This window comes from Lucilia cuprina, chromosome 4 (genome assembly GCF_022045245.1).
Source record: "Lucilia cuprina isolate Lc7/37 chromosome 4, ASM2204524v1, whole genome shotgun sequence".
Classification (NCBI taxonomy): Eukaryota; Metazoa; Arthropoda; class Insecta; order Diptera; family Calliphoridae; genus Lucilia; species Lucilia cuprina.
In genome coordinates, this window is record NC_060952.1 from 28571170 (window position 1) to 28584780 (window position 13611).

Sequence of the window (13611 nt, forward strand, 5' to 3'; positions counted from 1 at the left end):
TCCCAGTATAGCTCTATACTCTAACTTTACAAGTCTAACTAAACTATTTTAAAACATTTATCTATTTTCTATTCTTACTACATTTTTATTGCTTTAGAAATGTTCTAACAATTGGTAATTAAATTGAAGCACTGTTAAAACTGGTTCATTGTTTTTACGGCAGTTTATTTTCTTTAATTTTTGAAGTTATATAACAATATTTTAACCCGTTTCTTGCCTTGTCTTTTCCTATGATTGCACAATATTTTTTACGTACTTAGGCGTTTGGGTCATAATATTTTTTTCCTGTAATAAAATTAACTGACATTTACTTGTCATTACGACTTCATGTATTACTACTAGACGCAATATTTAGTTTTTGTCTTTTTTTATCGTGTTGTTTCAATAAAGTGTGATAGCAGAGCAACCAAAAATATGCTCCAAAAAAATGTGTTAATAAGCATAAACAATTCTCTTGAAAACTAAGAAAAATTAAATCACCGATTTTAATATATTTGATATCTTATAAAAGCGGGATACTTTAAACTATTAAATCCGTTACTTGTCTAAAAATCCAATTTGTCGACAAGTGATTTCTGAATGAAAAGTCATACGAGGGCAAGATAAAACATGGGTCTTGTCCTTTTAAATGTTGGTAGAGGAATATACGATTAAAATAAAGTTATTAATGAGGAATTTCTTGTGAAGTGTAGTATTAACTTTCAACTCCTTTTATAAAGGGTTCTTTGTATGAAGGCGACGTAAAAATGAGCTGTACAAAAAATTGTTAAACAATCTGAAATGAATAAAAAGACAATGTTATACATACACAGTTTTTAGGTCTTACGACGTTGTCAGAAAATGTCTAACTACCGTGCCAGCATATAATTTTTGTCTTGCAACATTGTAAGAAATGCTTTTTCTGACAACGTTCCGAAATTTTAACTTCACACGATTAAACGACATTTTCTGATCATTTTCTGCCAACGTTGTAAGATCTGACAACCATGTATCACAGCTTTAAGACAGGTGTCCTCACGATGCTCAGTAAAATACTTTTGGTTGCCCTGTTGATAATATTATGACCAATTTTGTGTTTATTTTTCCATTCGTTTATTTCCTTTGTCGCTTTAGTTTTATGTGAAAAATTATGCCACATTATTTTATAACAGCTATTAAGACAAGTTTTTTTCGTTTGTAACATCTATATTAATAATGTGTAGTATGTGCTCTACAGCTGATATTCTCTATGTTTTATATTATTAAAATCTAGTGTTTTAAATTCCGCAAACCTATTTGCACAAATTGTATATATATAGATACATAGATAGATAGATAGATAGATAGATAGATAGATAGATAGATAGGTAGATATATATAGATGATAGATAGATAGATAGATAGATAGATAGATAGATAGATAGATAGATAGATAGATAGATAGATAGATATATAGATAGATAGATAGATAGATAGATAGATAGATAGATAGATAGATAGATAGATAGATAGATAGATATATATAGAAAGATTATAGCATAAAGTTTAATATAGGGTGTCTATGGTTCACTCTACTATTCTAATAGATAGATATAGAAAGATTATACCATAAAGTTTAATATAGGGTGTCTATGGTTCACGCTACTATTCTAACATGTTTGTTCTAACTTTTGAATTATTTTTAAAATGTTGTAATAATGTATTTATAAGGTTATAAATAAAATTCCACATAAAAACTAAAATAAAAGTTTATAAAACATTTCTTAACGGTTTAAATTTATTTTTTAACAAACCTGAAATGCAATATTTAAAGGTCAGTTTTCTTAATGTTTGTTTTGATATTTTCTTTTTAGTCATGTTCATAACTAAACAAAATATATATAAATGTAATTTTCAAATGGAAGTTAATTTGTTACTCTCTTTATTCTGACAGGTGAGAAACAAAGCAGTAAGTTCTTTTATTATGTAAATTAAATGCCTTGTTTATTTATCTTTTTAGAAATTTAAATTACATAATTATGTTGTAAGAAAAACTTGATAAAAACAGAACAAAATAAACCTGAACTTTAACATCAACATGGTTGTGTTCTTAAAAATCTATTTAAACTTGACATTGTAATGAAAACAAAAAATCAAAAGAGAATAATAAATATGTAGTGAAAACATATTCTTGTACATAGATTCTTTTGTTTACACTGGGGCATTCTCAGTAATCTGATATAAATCATGATGCATGATTCACGCTGTAACTAAATCATATTGAATACATTTTGTGGTTCAACATTAATCATTATGAGTGGCTTCAACACGAATCGTTTATTTATTTATTTATTTGCTGGTTTATTTGTAAATGCTATTTGTTTATTTATTTTGTTTTGGTTTTATTACGATTTTATGTTTGGCTGGTTAATGTAAATAATTAAACTTTTTTTCTTTTTCGCTTTTATTACAAATTTTCACTTTTTATTGCTCTACATACTTAAATGCAATGTAATATTATTATTGTATCTTGTTATCTGGTTGTTGGTAGGCTATTGCTTAAGGTTTTAATTACTTTCAATTATTTGGTTAAAAATTAAATTAAAAATTAATAAAGGCAAAAACTTCTATTAGACAAAAAAATATCTAACACGCACTTGTGGTCATAGACTTGTATTTTTTTTTTTTTTTGTAAAGTTAATTGATTAATCGAATATATTAAAAGATTATGATAGTTATTAAATTTACAAATTAAATCACGAATTATTTTTGGGTTTTTCATAATTGTGAGGTATGTTATTAATTTAGCAGTATGTTGTTGAAGGATAATTAAATCTCTTGTTGCCATGTAAAAAACGGCATATACACAGACAAGATTGTAATGTGATTTAAATTGCCAATTTGTTCTCATATTTTCGGGGATTTGAGATATCATGTTCTGAAATCTTATAAAATTATATTATATATTTTATAACATTTCGAGACTTTATAACAGTGTCTGGACAACTTTATTGGTAAAATGTTGTATGTCATCTGAAAGTCCATTCAATTGGCTTTAAAATGAGGGCTTGAAATGAGAAGTGACATATCTTCATGGTTTTTATAACCTGAAGTACTAAAATGTGGTATTATGCTTTCAAAATATTGTTGATAACAAAAATAGTATGCCTATCCGACGATGTTCTGATTGACTTACAGTCACTTTCAAATTCAACTTAACGACGTCTGTTCGTCCGTTAACTTCAATGCATGATATCTCAGCAACTGTTTATCATGTCCTGAAATCTTACAAAATGTCTTTTTTCCTTTTTGAGACATTATAATTTTTAAAATATTGTATGCCATCTGACTTTAAAATAAAAGCTTCTGGTAAAGTGTGGTATTATTCTTTGAAAATTTTGTTAATAATAAAAAAATATAGGATCCACACCTACCTACCCAACAATGTTCTGATTGACTTACAGCTTCTTTCTGATTTGACTAAACGGTGTCTGTCCATCCTTCAACTTCAATGAATGATATCTCATCAACTACAAAAGATTTAGGTGAATATATATCGAAGAGGAAAAGATATGCCAGGTTAGGACATTATGATAATTGATAATTGCTCAACCCTGTCTTTCTACAAATAAATATATGAAAAAAGAGATTGAGAAATATTGCTCAATTTTAATACTAAATATTCAAACTACAGAATATTTTGTTCCTTCAAGGCCATTTCTTTGCTTTCATCATGCAGGCAAAGGGATAGACATGTCTGTCTGTATTATCTTAAACTTCACAGAGTTCTAGCCTTAAGTGATCCAAGATGACATCTTTAGAAATCCATTCAAATCGTTTAGATCTTGAATCGATATTGCAATAAAATTCGATTTAACCCGGTCTACCAGACTAGAACACTAACCACTAACCTACCGGAGGTGTTAAAAAATCGTTTTGGATGAAATTTGCACCAAGGACTATAAGATTTCGGCTTATTCGGATAAGAACTGCTGGTGTTAGAGGCTGTCAAAGTTGGAAATTTAAGTCATACAGATTTTTTTCAGTGTAAGCTTGCACCTATTCGTCCTAGCAAAAATTGTGCAAAGGACAATAGTGTAACCTTGATACATATTTCATGGGTTTTTTTTCACTTGATACGAAATTTCCTAGAAACGTATCATAATGTAAAATATATTTACCATTACAGTGGCCACTGTTATAATTTAAAAAATTAAAAAATACTTTCGCTTTAAAATAAATAACAAATAAAGATTTTTCTTTAACTACAAATGGCTCATGCAAAACATTTATTTCATTACAATTATTTTCATTATTTTTTGTGGTTTAAATTTTTTAAACGCCATCATCTAAATAATTGTGTGATATATTACATTACGTTTTTTTGCTTTTAGTATGAATCTCAACAAATATAATATTAAAAATTTTAACAAAAAATGTATGTACTTGTATGAAGTGTGTCTGATTTTTAAACTGAAATGGCCCGAAACTAAGAAAAAAAGGCTATAATAATTGTTATGCAAATTTATTCATACAAACATATGAATGTTTGTTTAAAAAAAAAGACCAACATCAATATTTGTTTTTAATATTTCACATTATTATTTTTTTTGTCTATGTTTTTTTCGCTTATTATTATTTTTATGATGACATTTTAAACTTTGATCTGAAGAACATGACTTAAGGCATGTCTGTTATAATTTTGTTTTTTTTTAACACATTGCGGTTTAATGTTTTTATTTTATTTACTTTACATAATAATAATAAGTCTGGTTGGGAAAAATTTAAAACATTTAAATTACTTTATACATTCATTGTTTGTTTATTTATTTCTATGTGATTTGTTTTGCTTTTTTAAGTGAAATGTCATGACTTTAATGACACACATGAAGATTATATAATTTAATACAGTTAATAAATTATTTGTTTTTTTTTTTTAATTTAACTGTCAAAATAAGTAATTTTAAATTGAAATAAAACAAATTATTTAAAAACTGTTTAATAAAAGAAAGTATAGTCTACAAATTATTTGTGTTACAATTAGATTGTATATAATAATAAAGATTTAGTACCATTATTTTAAAACATATTTTATTCATCGTTTGTAGAGCAATTACGGTACCGTCTTAAAAATGGACATAGTTATGAACCTGGTTGTGTTGTTTAATGACTTCGGAAGAAGCAAAAATAATACAATTTTTTGCCATCCAATATATTTTTATTCTTATATTATAAGGTAAAAAATTATATTTTTGGGCTTTTCATTAAAAGTGTCCATGTGCTAAAATTATTAGGGACAATTTTTCTTCAAGAAATTAACATAAAATTTACATCTTGAGAATGACTTCAGAAGTAGAGAATTTGGAATCAAATATAAAGGACATCTCTCCTATGACAAGCTTGTGTTAAAATTACCACTTCTTTAGGTCTTTTTCAGCACTTTTATGGATTAAGTTCTACTTATTTTTCGCTTCTTTGGAAGTTATTTATTCCAATCTTAATTGAGTATTGACATATTAGCTGTGCAGTGATTTTAATTTTAAGGATTTCGGAGAACAACATTTTTTGTTAGTTTTTTAATAAGCTTTATTCTTTACTGGTATACTTTTTATATTAAACTGAATCTGAAGTTTTAGTAAAATTAAAACTGTAAGGGTCGAATTCATTATGAAATATTATTTTCTTTTCAGACGATTTAAATGAAAACTAATTTCTTAATTGAAATTAAGAAATTATAGTCGGGCGAGGCTGACCATAGAATACACTACACCTGTTACAAAAAGTAAAATGTGATGACGTTTTCTTAACAAACGTCATATACTTAAGCCATTTTTTCTTGAATAAAGCTGTGGACATTTAAGTCAAATTTTGAAGGGGGCTTTTTATAGGGGCATGAGGGTTATCAAGGCTAATAAAGAACTTGGTTTTGCAGCTTTTTGCAGACATAAGAGTATATTAAACATAATTATGAACTTAAAAACCTTATTCGGCGGGTTTTGTTATATGGGGGCTAGGTGAAATAATGGACCGATCTTAACCATTTCAATAGGCTTCGTTCGTCCCTGGGTCAATAGAATATCATGTACCAGATTTCATTGAATTATCTTCAAAATTGCGACCTGTAGTTTAATTACAAGGTGTACATGGTCTGACAGACAGGCGGACATAACTAAATCGACTCAGAAAATGCTTCTGAGCCGATTAATATACTTTAAGATGGGTATAGGACCAATATTATTGTGCGTTACAAACATCAGTACAAATCCAATATACGTATATAAATATTTTTATTTATATAAAATATCCGTAATATATAAACACAATATTCAATGCCATTGCCAAATGTATTAAATTTTTTTACATTTAAATCCTCATTATCGTAATAAAAACAATACGCTCTTAAAAAAATCATCTTTAAAGAGATAAAGCAAAATTACATCACAATAAATATATCCTTATAAATTGACACTTCATAATGAGTTCAATGTTCTGACATACATATTTATTCTCTTTTAATTTCGTCTTCTAATTTATGTTGATAATAAACAATTTTTTTTCTCCTTCAAACAATTATGCAAAATCTCGACTAACCGTAAATATTCTAGTAATTAAGATGTTAATAAATTACAGACCTAGAAGCATTTCAACAATTTAACATCTATATACTTTGCAAATGTATAATTAGGTAATATTAACAAGATAAATTTTAATGCTTTCATTATGAGAATTACTATGAACGCACAAACATACATACATATGTCAGTGAGTAATTGTGTTTTAACAAATGCGTAAATGAATGAATAAATCTAAACAACCTAAAATTCAAAGAACTTTCCCTTAATGTAACAAATAGAAACTGGCAAATCTGTTGCTATTCTCGGCCAAAATTTATGTCTGTTCAAATTGAATAATATTCATTTTAATTTGCAACAAGTCAGTTCATCTAGAGAAATACTTCTTTACCTCTTTATGTCTTGTAATGATAATTTATGCTTTGATTGTTGTAAGAGTAAAATGTATTTAAAATTTTGTACATATATTACAACTTTAGTGCACATATCTTAGATAGAATATTACTGTCAGTTGGATCATTAGAGCAAAATGTGTTATAAATTCTTAGTACTAAAATTACACCAAAATTTGTCTAAGTATATATATGCAATGCTGCGTTGTTAAAATTACACTGGTGGTTGTCAAAATGATAAATGGGTGTTATTAAAATTTTTTGTAGATATCCGATTTTAAGTTTGTTGCATCTAAATACCCCTAATGAGAAAAATAATTATTAATGTTTATTATTTAATCTCTTTATTTCTGATATATAAGATGATGCTAATAGCCCTAAAAAAATGCATTGAAATTATTTAAATTGGAACCATAAAACATTAAATTACATAATATATCACATTCAATCGGACACATATAAATATAATTGTCTAATTCATAATCAGTTTTGTACGATTGTATCATAGTATGTAGCATTTGTGCTGATGTTTGTAACGCACAATAATATTGGACCTATACCAACCTTTAAGTATACCACTCGGCTCAGAATCTTCTTCTAACTCATTTAGCTATGACCGTCCGTCAGCCTGTCCGTCTATGTAAACCGTAATCAGACTACCGGTCGCAAAACCCAAATTCGCGGGAAGAGTAAGTGGCGAATAAAAGACTGATGCATGATGAGTTCGGTGCTGTTGCCGAAAAACAACAAATACCCCACAGAGGAGTGACTGTGGGACTAAGCGTTGGAAATGGGTTGGAGTCAATTGTATATGATACGGAATGAATGTAGAGGTATGCGGGACTCATCCACCCGTATACCTAAATGAGTGTGTCGTATGTTTTTCTCTATGAATGTGTCGGATAAATGAGATGTGTGCTGGGTTGAATGATGATGGATGAAAGGTATCATATACAAGTGATACCAATTAATTTTCCTTCCTTGTCCAGATATGTTCAGAGTATACTCTGTTCATATCAGACTTACCACAGCGTGTCACTGTGAGTAAGAACGATGTCTACGGCTTATTGATGGATCGTGCTTCGGTCCACCGGTTACGTCTCTAGGTGCTGTTGACGAATCCACAGAGCCATAGTAGTGTGGTTGTTTTACAACGTGACTACTTTGGCAAGAGATTAGATAGCTCGAGTACTCCAGCAAAGTACTTGCGCATGGTACCGGTCATAGCCAATGTGCAAAAATTGCCACCTAAGTCTTCATTGAAGACAAAGGGGCGATGGTAGACCGTTCTCAAGTCTACCCTGTGGATGAAAAAGACCACCGTGAGATAAGGCCGACACGGCAGGAGCTCACGTTAAAACTCTCGACAGTCTGTCCCAGGGATATGGTACCTTGGTGAAGCCTCCGCCTAGGTGTTATTGCAATCCCGGGGTATTGCCGAAACAACAGATACCCCACAGAGGAGTGACTGCGAGATTAAGCGTTGGAAATGAGTTGGTATTAATTGTATATGGTACGGGATGAATGTGAGGTTCGGCGGGCCTTAGTCCACCTGTCTACCTATAATGAATGTGTGGTATGTTTTTCTCTTATGAATGTATGAGTGAGATGTGTGCTGGGTTGAATTATGATGGATTCAATATTCCTTCCTTTTCCAGATATGTTCAGAGTATACTCTGTTCATGTTAAAACTCTCGAGATTCATGTACCAGGGACGAAGCCTATTGAAATTATGATTAAGATCGGTCCATTATTTCACCTACCTCCCATACAACTTGTATTGAAAATGGTCAACATCAGTACATTATTTCACCTAGCCCCCATACAACTGAACCCGCCAAATAGGGCTTTTAAGTTCATAATTAAGTTTATTATCATGGTTTGTCTTAAATATGATATAATTCCTTTATTTATGTTTATATTATTTAAGTCAAATTAGTTGTATTCTATTATACTATAATTCCACTACCAAAAAAGAACATAAAAATTACTTCTTGAAAATGACTTTAGATGTAGTTTATATAGAATCAAAAAAAAAAAACAAAAAATAGCTTCCCTCCTATGACAAGCCTGTGTTAAAATCATCACCACAGGTTATACAGAGACCTCACGAGCAAAAAAAACTATTTCTATCTCCTTCAATACAAGTTTCACACTATTTTTTAGCTGTAGTTTATATATCTCCTAATGCACAAGTTTGACAAAAGATACATAACATCTAATTAGCGACTTTTTTAAACGTCAAAGGTGACACCTTTGTATACTTTGTGTCATCACTACGTTAGGTCCTTTTCAGTGCTTACATGGAAATAATTCTACTACTTTTTCTCTTTTTCGAAAGTTCTTTTTTTTTTGCTAGAATGGTATAGGATTATAATTGTCCTATGAAACAGTTAAGATTGATTTTGTGAATCACATTAAATATTGTAAAGAGTTGAATAGGATTCGATTACAATAGAATGTATACTTTATGAGTAAGTAATGCTTATTATCGAACTCGTTGAATTACATCGTTTTACTAATGTAATTCACTGGCGGACTTATTTAAACAATATTATGTTAAAGCTTTAAAGCACTTTAAAGTTGATTTCTCTTGTAATGAGTCGTATTACAAAAATGGAAAATTTCAGAAAAATAAGATTAGAATATTTGTTTACCAATTAGTATGAGTTTACAAAAATGTTTAACACGTGTACCTCTATAATCAGTTAGAGAATTTACAGTAAATGTTACGAACATTAATTTAATTAGAAAATTGCAAGTAATAACTAAATGCACTTTTTATCTTTTTTTATTTTCTATTCCAAAACGCTATGTTTAATATGATTTAAACATTTCAAAGATGTATATTAGGGAGTTTCTTAACATTATGTAATTTCAAACCCAACATCAAAATAGATCTAAACATGTCTGTCCGTATATTGCCATATAAATTCCCCAATTTTTAAATGTTATTATTGTTATTGACTTTCTTATTTCTAAATGAAAAAATACCCCCCTAATGTACAATACGTACATATGTATCTAAAGGTTTCCGTCAGTATATGCAAGTAATAAAGAAGCTTAGTTGTTGACTAATTAAGTATTTTATTCCAGCTCTCTTTGTATTACTTTATATCAAATCTTTATTATGTCTTTCTTTTTTAAATAAATTTTCCTGTAATTAATTTTTCTTCAATTTTTGTAGTTTTTTGTTTAATATTAAGGCGCTCATAGTTGTTCTTTGAATAATTAGCTGCGACACTACAAATACGCTTTAATGGGGAGAATTATTTTGTTTGTGATTTTTATGAGACGTGTGCGTTTTATTTACGTTTTTAATTATTAGAGCGCATGATGATTATGATTTTTTTTTTCAATTTAGAATTTAAAAAAAGGGGGAGTAAGAAATGAAAGAAAATTCGTTTGTTTTAACAAAACAGTAAAGAGATTAGGAATGGGTAACCTTAACGCGAAAAGTGTGCTATGGTAGCGTTTTTTGATAGAAAACTAAAATATTTGTAAAATACATTAAAAACTATATGAAACATTTTTATACCCTACATCACTATATTGGGGAGGGTATTATGCGTTTGTGCTAATGTTTGTAACACTTAAAAATATTGGTTCTAGACCCAACTTAAAGAATACAAATCGGCGCAGAATCACTTTCTGAGTCGATTTAGCTATGTCCGTCCGACTGTTTGTGTATCCATGTAAAACTCGTGTATCCATGTAAAACACGCTACAGGTAGCAAATTTGATGAAATTTGGCACATACTCTTCTCTTAATTCAAGGAAAATGGTTAAAATCGGTCCATTATTCCACCTAGCCCCATACAACCGTACCCCCCAATTTGGACTCATCCGGTAGGTTAGTGGTTAGTGTTCTAGTCTGGTAGACCAGAGGTGGTGGGTTCGATTTCCACCTGAGACACTAGTTTAGGAGCGCACAGCAGGCCCAATAGAGGACCAGGTGCATTCTCCTTTCAAACTAACTACATAAATAAATTTGAAGTAGACGTAAATTCCTTTACCAAAATTTATATGGATAGGCCCCTATTTACCCTTACTACCCTATGAGCGCTCTTATAGAAAATCTATTTTTTTTAATTAAAAAGTAAAAATATTCCACAGAAATTTTCCCAAACTCTTCTTCCTTGATCATAAATGGCAAACAATCGGACCATGATTTCTTCTCAAAATACTCTTTAAACAATATAAATATTAAACTTATGCTCCCATACAAGGTCCCGATCAGAAAATTACAAAGAATCACAATCTCTATACTAAATTCACCTTTGCCCCATATTAACTTAAAAATCATGTTAATAAAATACCTATCACTTTTTCAAATTCTGAATTTTCTTTTAAAATTTTACTTACAATTTTATTGTTAAGAGTTTATGAATTTCTAAATAATTACCTTATGGGCACTTATTATAAGCTACACCTGTCACACTTTAAAGTTCAAGCTTGAGTTCACATCTATTAAAATGTAAAACATGTATTTACTATTAATAATTGAAATTTTATTTTAATGACACTTAATAGCCAAAACAGAAAAACAAAAAAATTAAACTATATTTACCACTTTGATTCAAAAGCACTTAAAATATTTGTTTAAATAAAACCATTTTGGTAACCAAACTAAAATTTCACTTTTCTGCTTAAATGAATGTTTGCGAATGCAAACTGCACTTTTTTCTATAATTAACACATTTGCACACAGAACAAATACTAGAGAGCCGACGATGTTAAGTTAAAAATTGTTTGCTAAAAAAATGCAAAATAAAAGTGTTAAATAGAAAATACTCTCTCTTTATTTTTTGTTTGTTTTATCTTTGGCGGGCATAAGAAATTTGTTTGCCACTAAAATAGTTTTAATAAAAAAATCATAATTTACGTATGAAAAAGAAATTTGAGGCTGACTTTGTGGTGTCTAACTTATATTTACTTTATTATTTTTTTTATTTTAAATTGAGGTTTTTCTATTTAGATTTTCAAGTTATGCACTACATCGTTATTACATTTAACTTCATTATCTAAATCGATATGCAAATTTTTAAAACTAAAGACTTTTGAAAAGGCAATATTGCATTTTAAAGTTTGATTAATGATCAACCAACCGTGATACATGGTTGTCAGATCTTACAACGTTGTCAGCGAAATGATCAGAAAATGTCTAATAATTGTCGGAAATTTAAAATTTTCTTTTGCAACGTTGTCAGAAAAAGCTTTATCTAAAATATTGCAATACAAAATTTGTAAGTTGACAGTATTAGTAGAAATTTTCTCCACATTTTACTGCCAACGTTGTAAGATCTAACAACCGTATATACATTGCAAAAGTTTTGTAATAGTTTAGTTTTTTTTTTAAGAAAACTGCTTGAAAATTTGAAATAGTTTAACATTTGTAATTCTTTTTATTTCTTGTATTTATCAATGACCTTAGTTTCTATTAAATAAACAACATTTTTGCATTACCAATTCAAGATAAATGCATATCGTACTGTACTGTGGGCATATTTACGAAAAAAAAAAAACAAGTACCATTGTTATACTCGACTATGTCGAATCTTAAATATCCACTAGCAAATCGTGGGTACATAAAATTTGGTAGAGAGAATCTGGCTCATATAAGACTTATTATAAGAATACAAAAAAAAATCCAAAAACGTTCTGATAACGTAATGGCAAGTGCTGAAACCGTGAGTCTTAAACATGGATACACAAGTTATTTTAACATCAAATTATGAAAATGACAGCTTTTGAAATATTTTTAACGTTAACGGGTAATATATGTTAATTGGGCGTGGCATATTTATTACAATGCTGTTCAATTTTTCTATAATATTAAAATCCATTGATGTACCAGGAGTGGCATTTCATAAATATATTAGAAATTACGATCAAATATCGATGCATATATAGCCTTGCTTGTTTAATGTGTTCTCTAATCGATCGGAGTTTCTAATATATTTATGGCACGACACGCCCACTACTCTTAGCTAAGCAATGGATAGAAATGTTTTTGTACGAATGTCTAGAGTTTTTCTTAAAATATTTGGAAACACTAATTAATTAATTTCTCAGAGAATGCAAATTATGCTTTGCTAACCTGAAAGCAATATAAATAAAAACCCACTTAACGATTTTGAAGATTCTACCTATATTATTTTTTCGAATATAAGAGATGCAATGCAAAATATTGCAAAACCACAAATTTTTCCGAATCTTAATAAAGATCTATGAACAATTTTAAAAATCTAATAGTTTCAAAGATATACAAAATTTTGTATTTAAGTGCCAAGCCCCCCATTGAAAGTCCACCCGATAATCTCTAAATGTTCACATGAATATCAAAGTTTTTCATGTAAAATTTGACGATTCTGGCTCTAATATCATCTCTGTTATACGATTATTTTAATTTAATTCATTTAAGGGCCCTAAGTCCCGTCCAGATAAAACTACGCCCTTTTTTCTTCAAAATTTTTAGATAAATATTAAAGTTTTTCGTGCAAAATGTTAAGAATTTAGTTGTATAAGTTTTTCAGATAAACTAATTTTTGTATGATAATTCATATGGAAAACGCCGCTCCACCCATTGGTAGTCCGCCAATTTATTGCCCAAAATGTTTACATGCATGTTAAGGTTATTTGTGCAACATTTGAAGATTCCAAGTGAAATAGTTTCCAAGATAAACGAA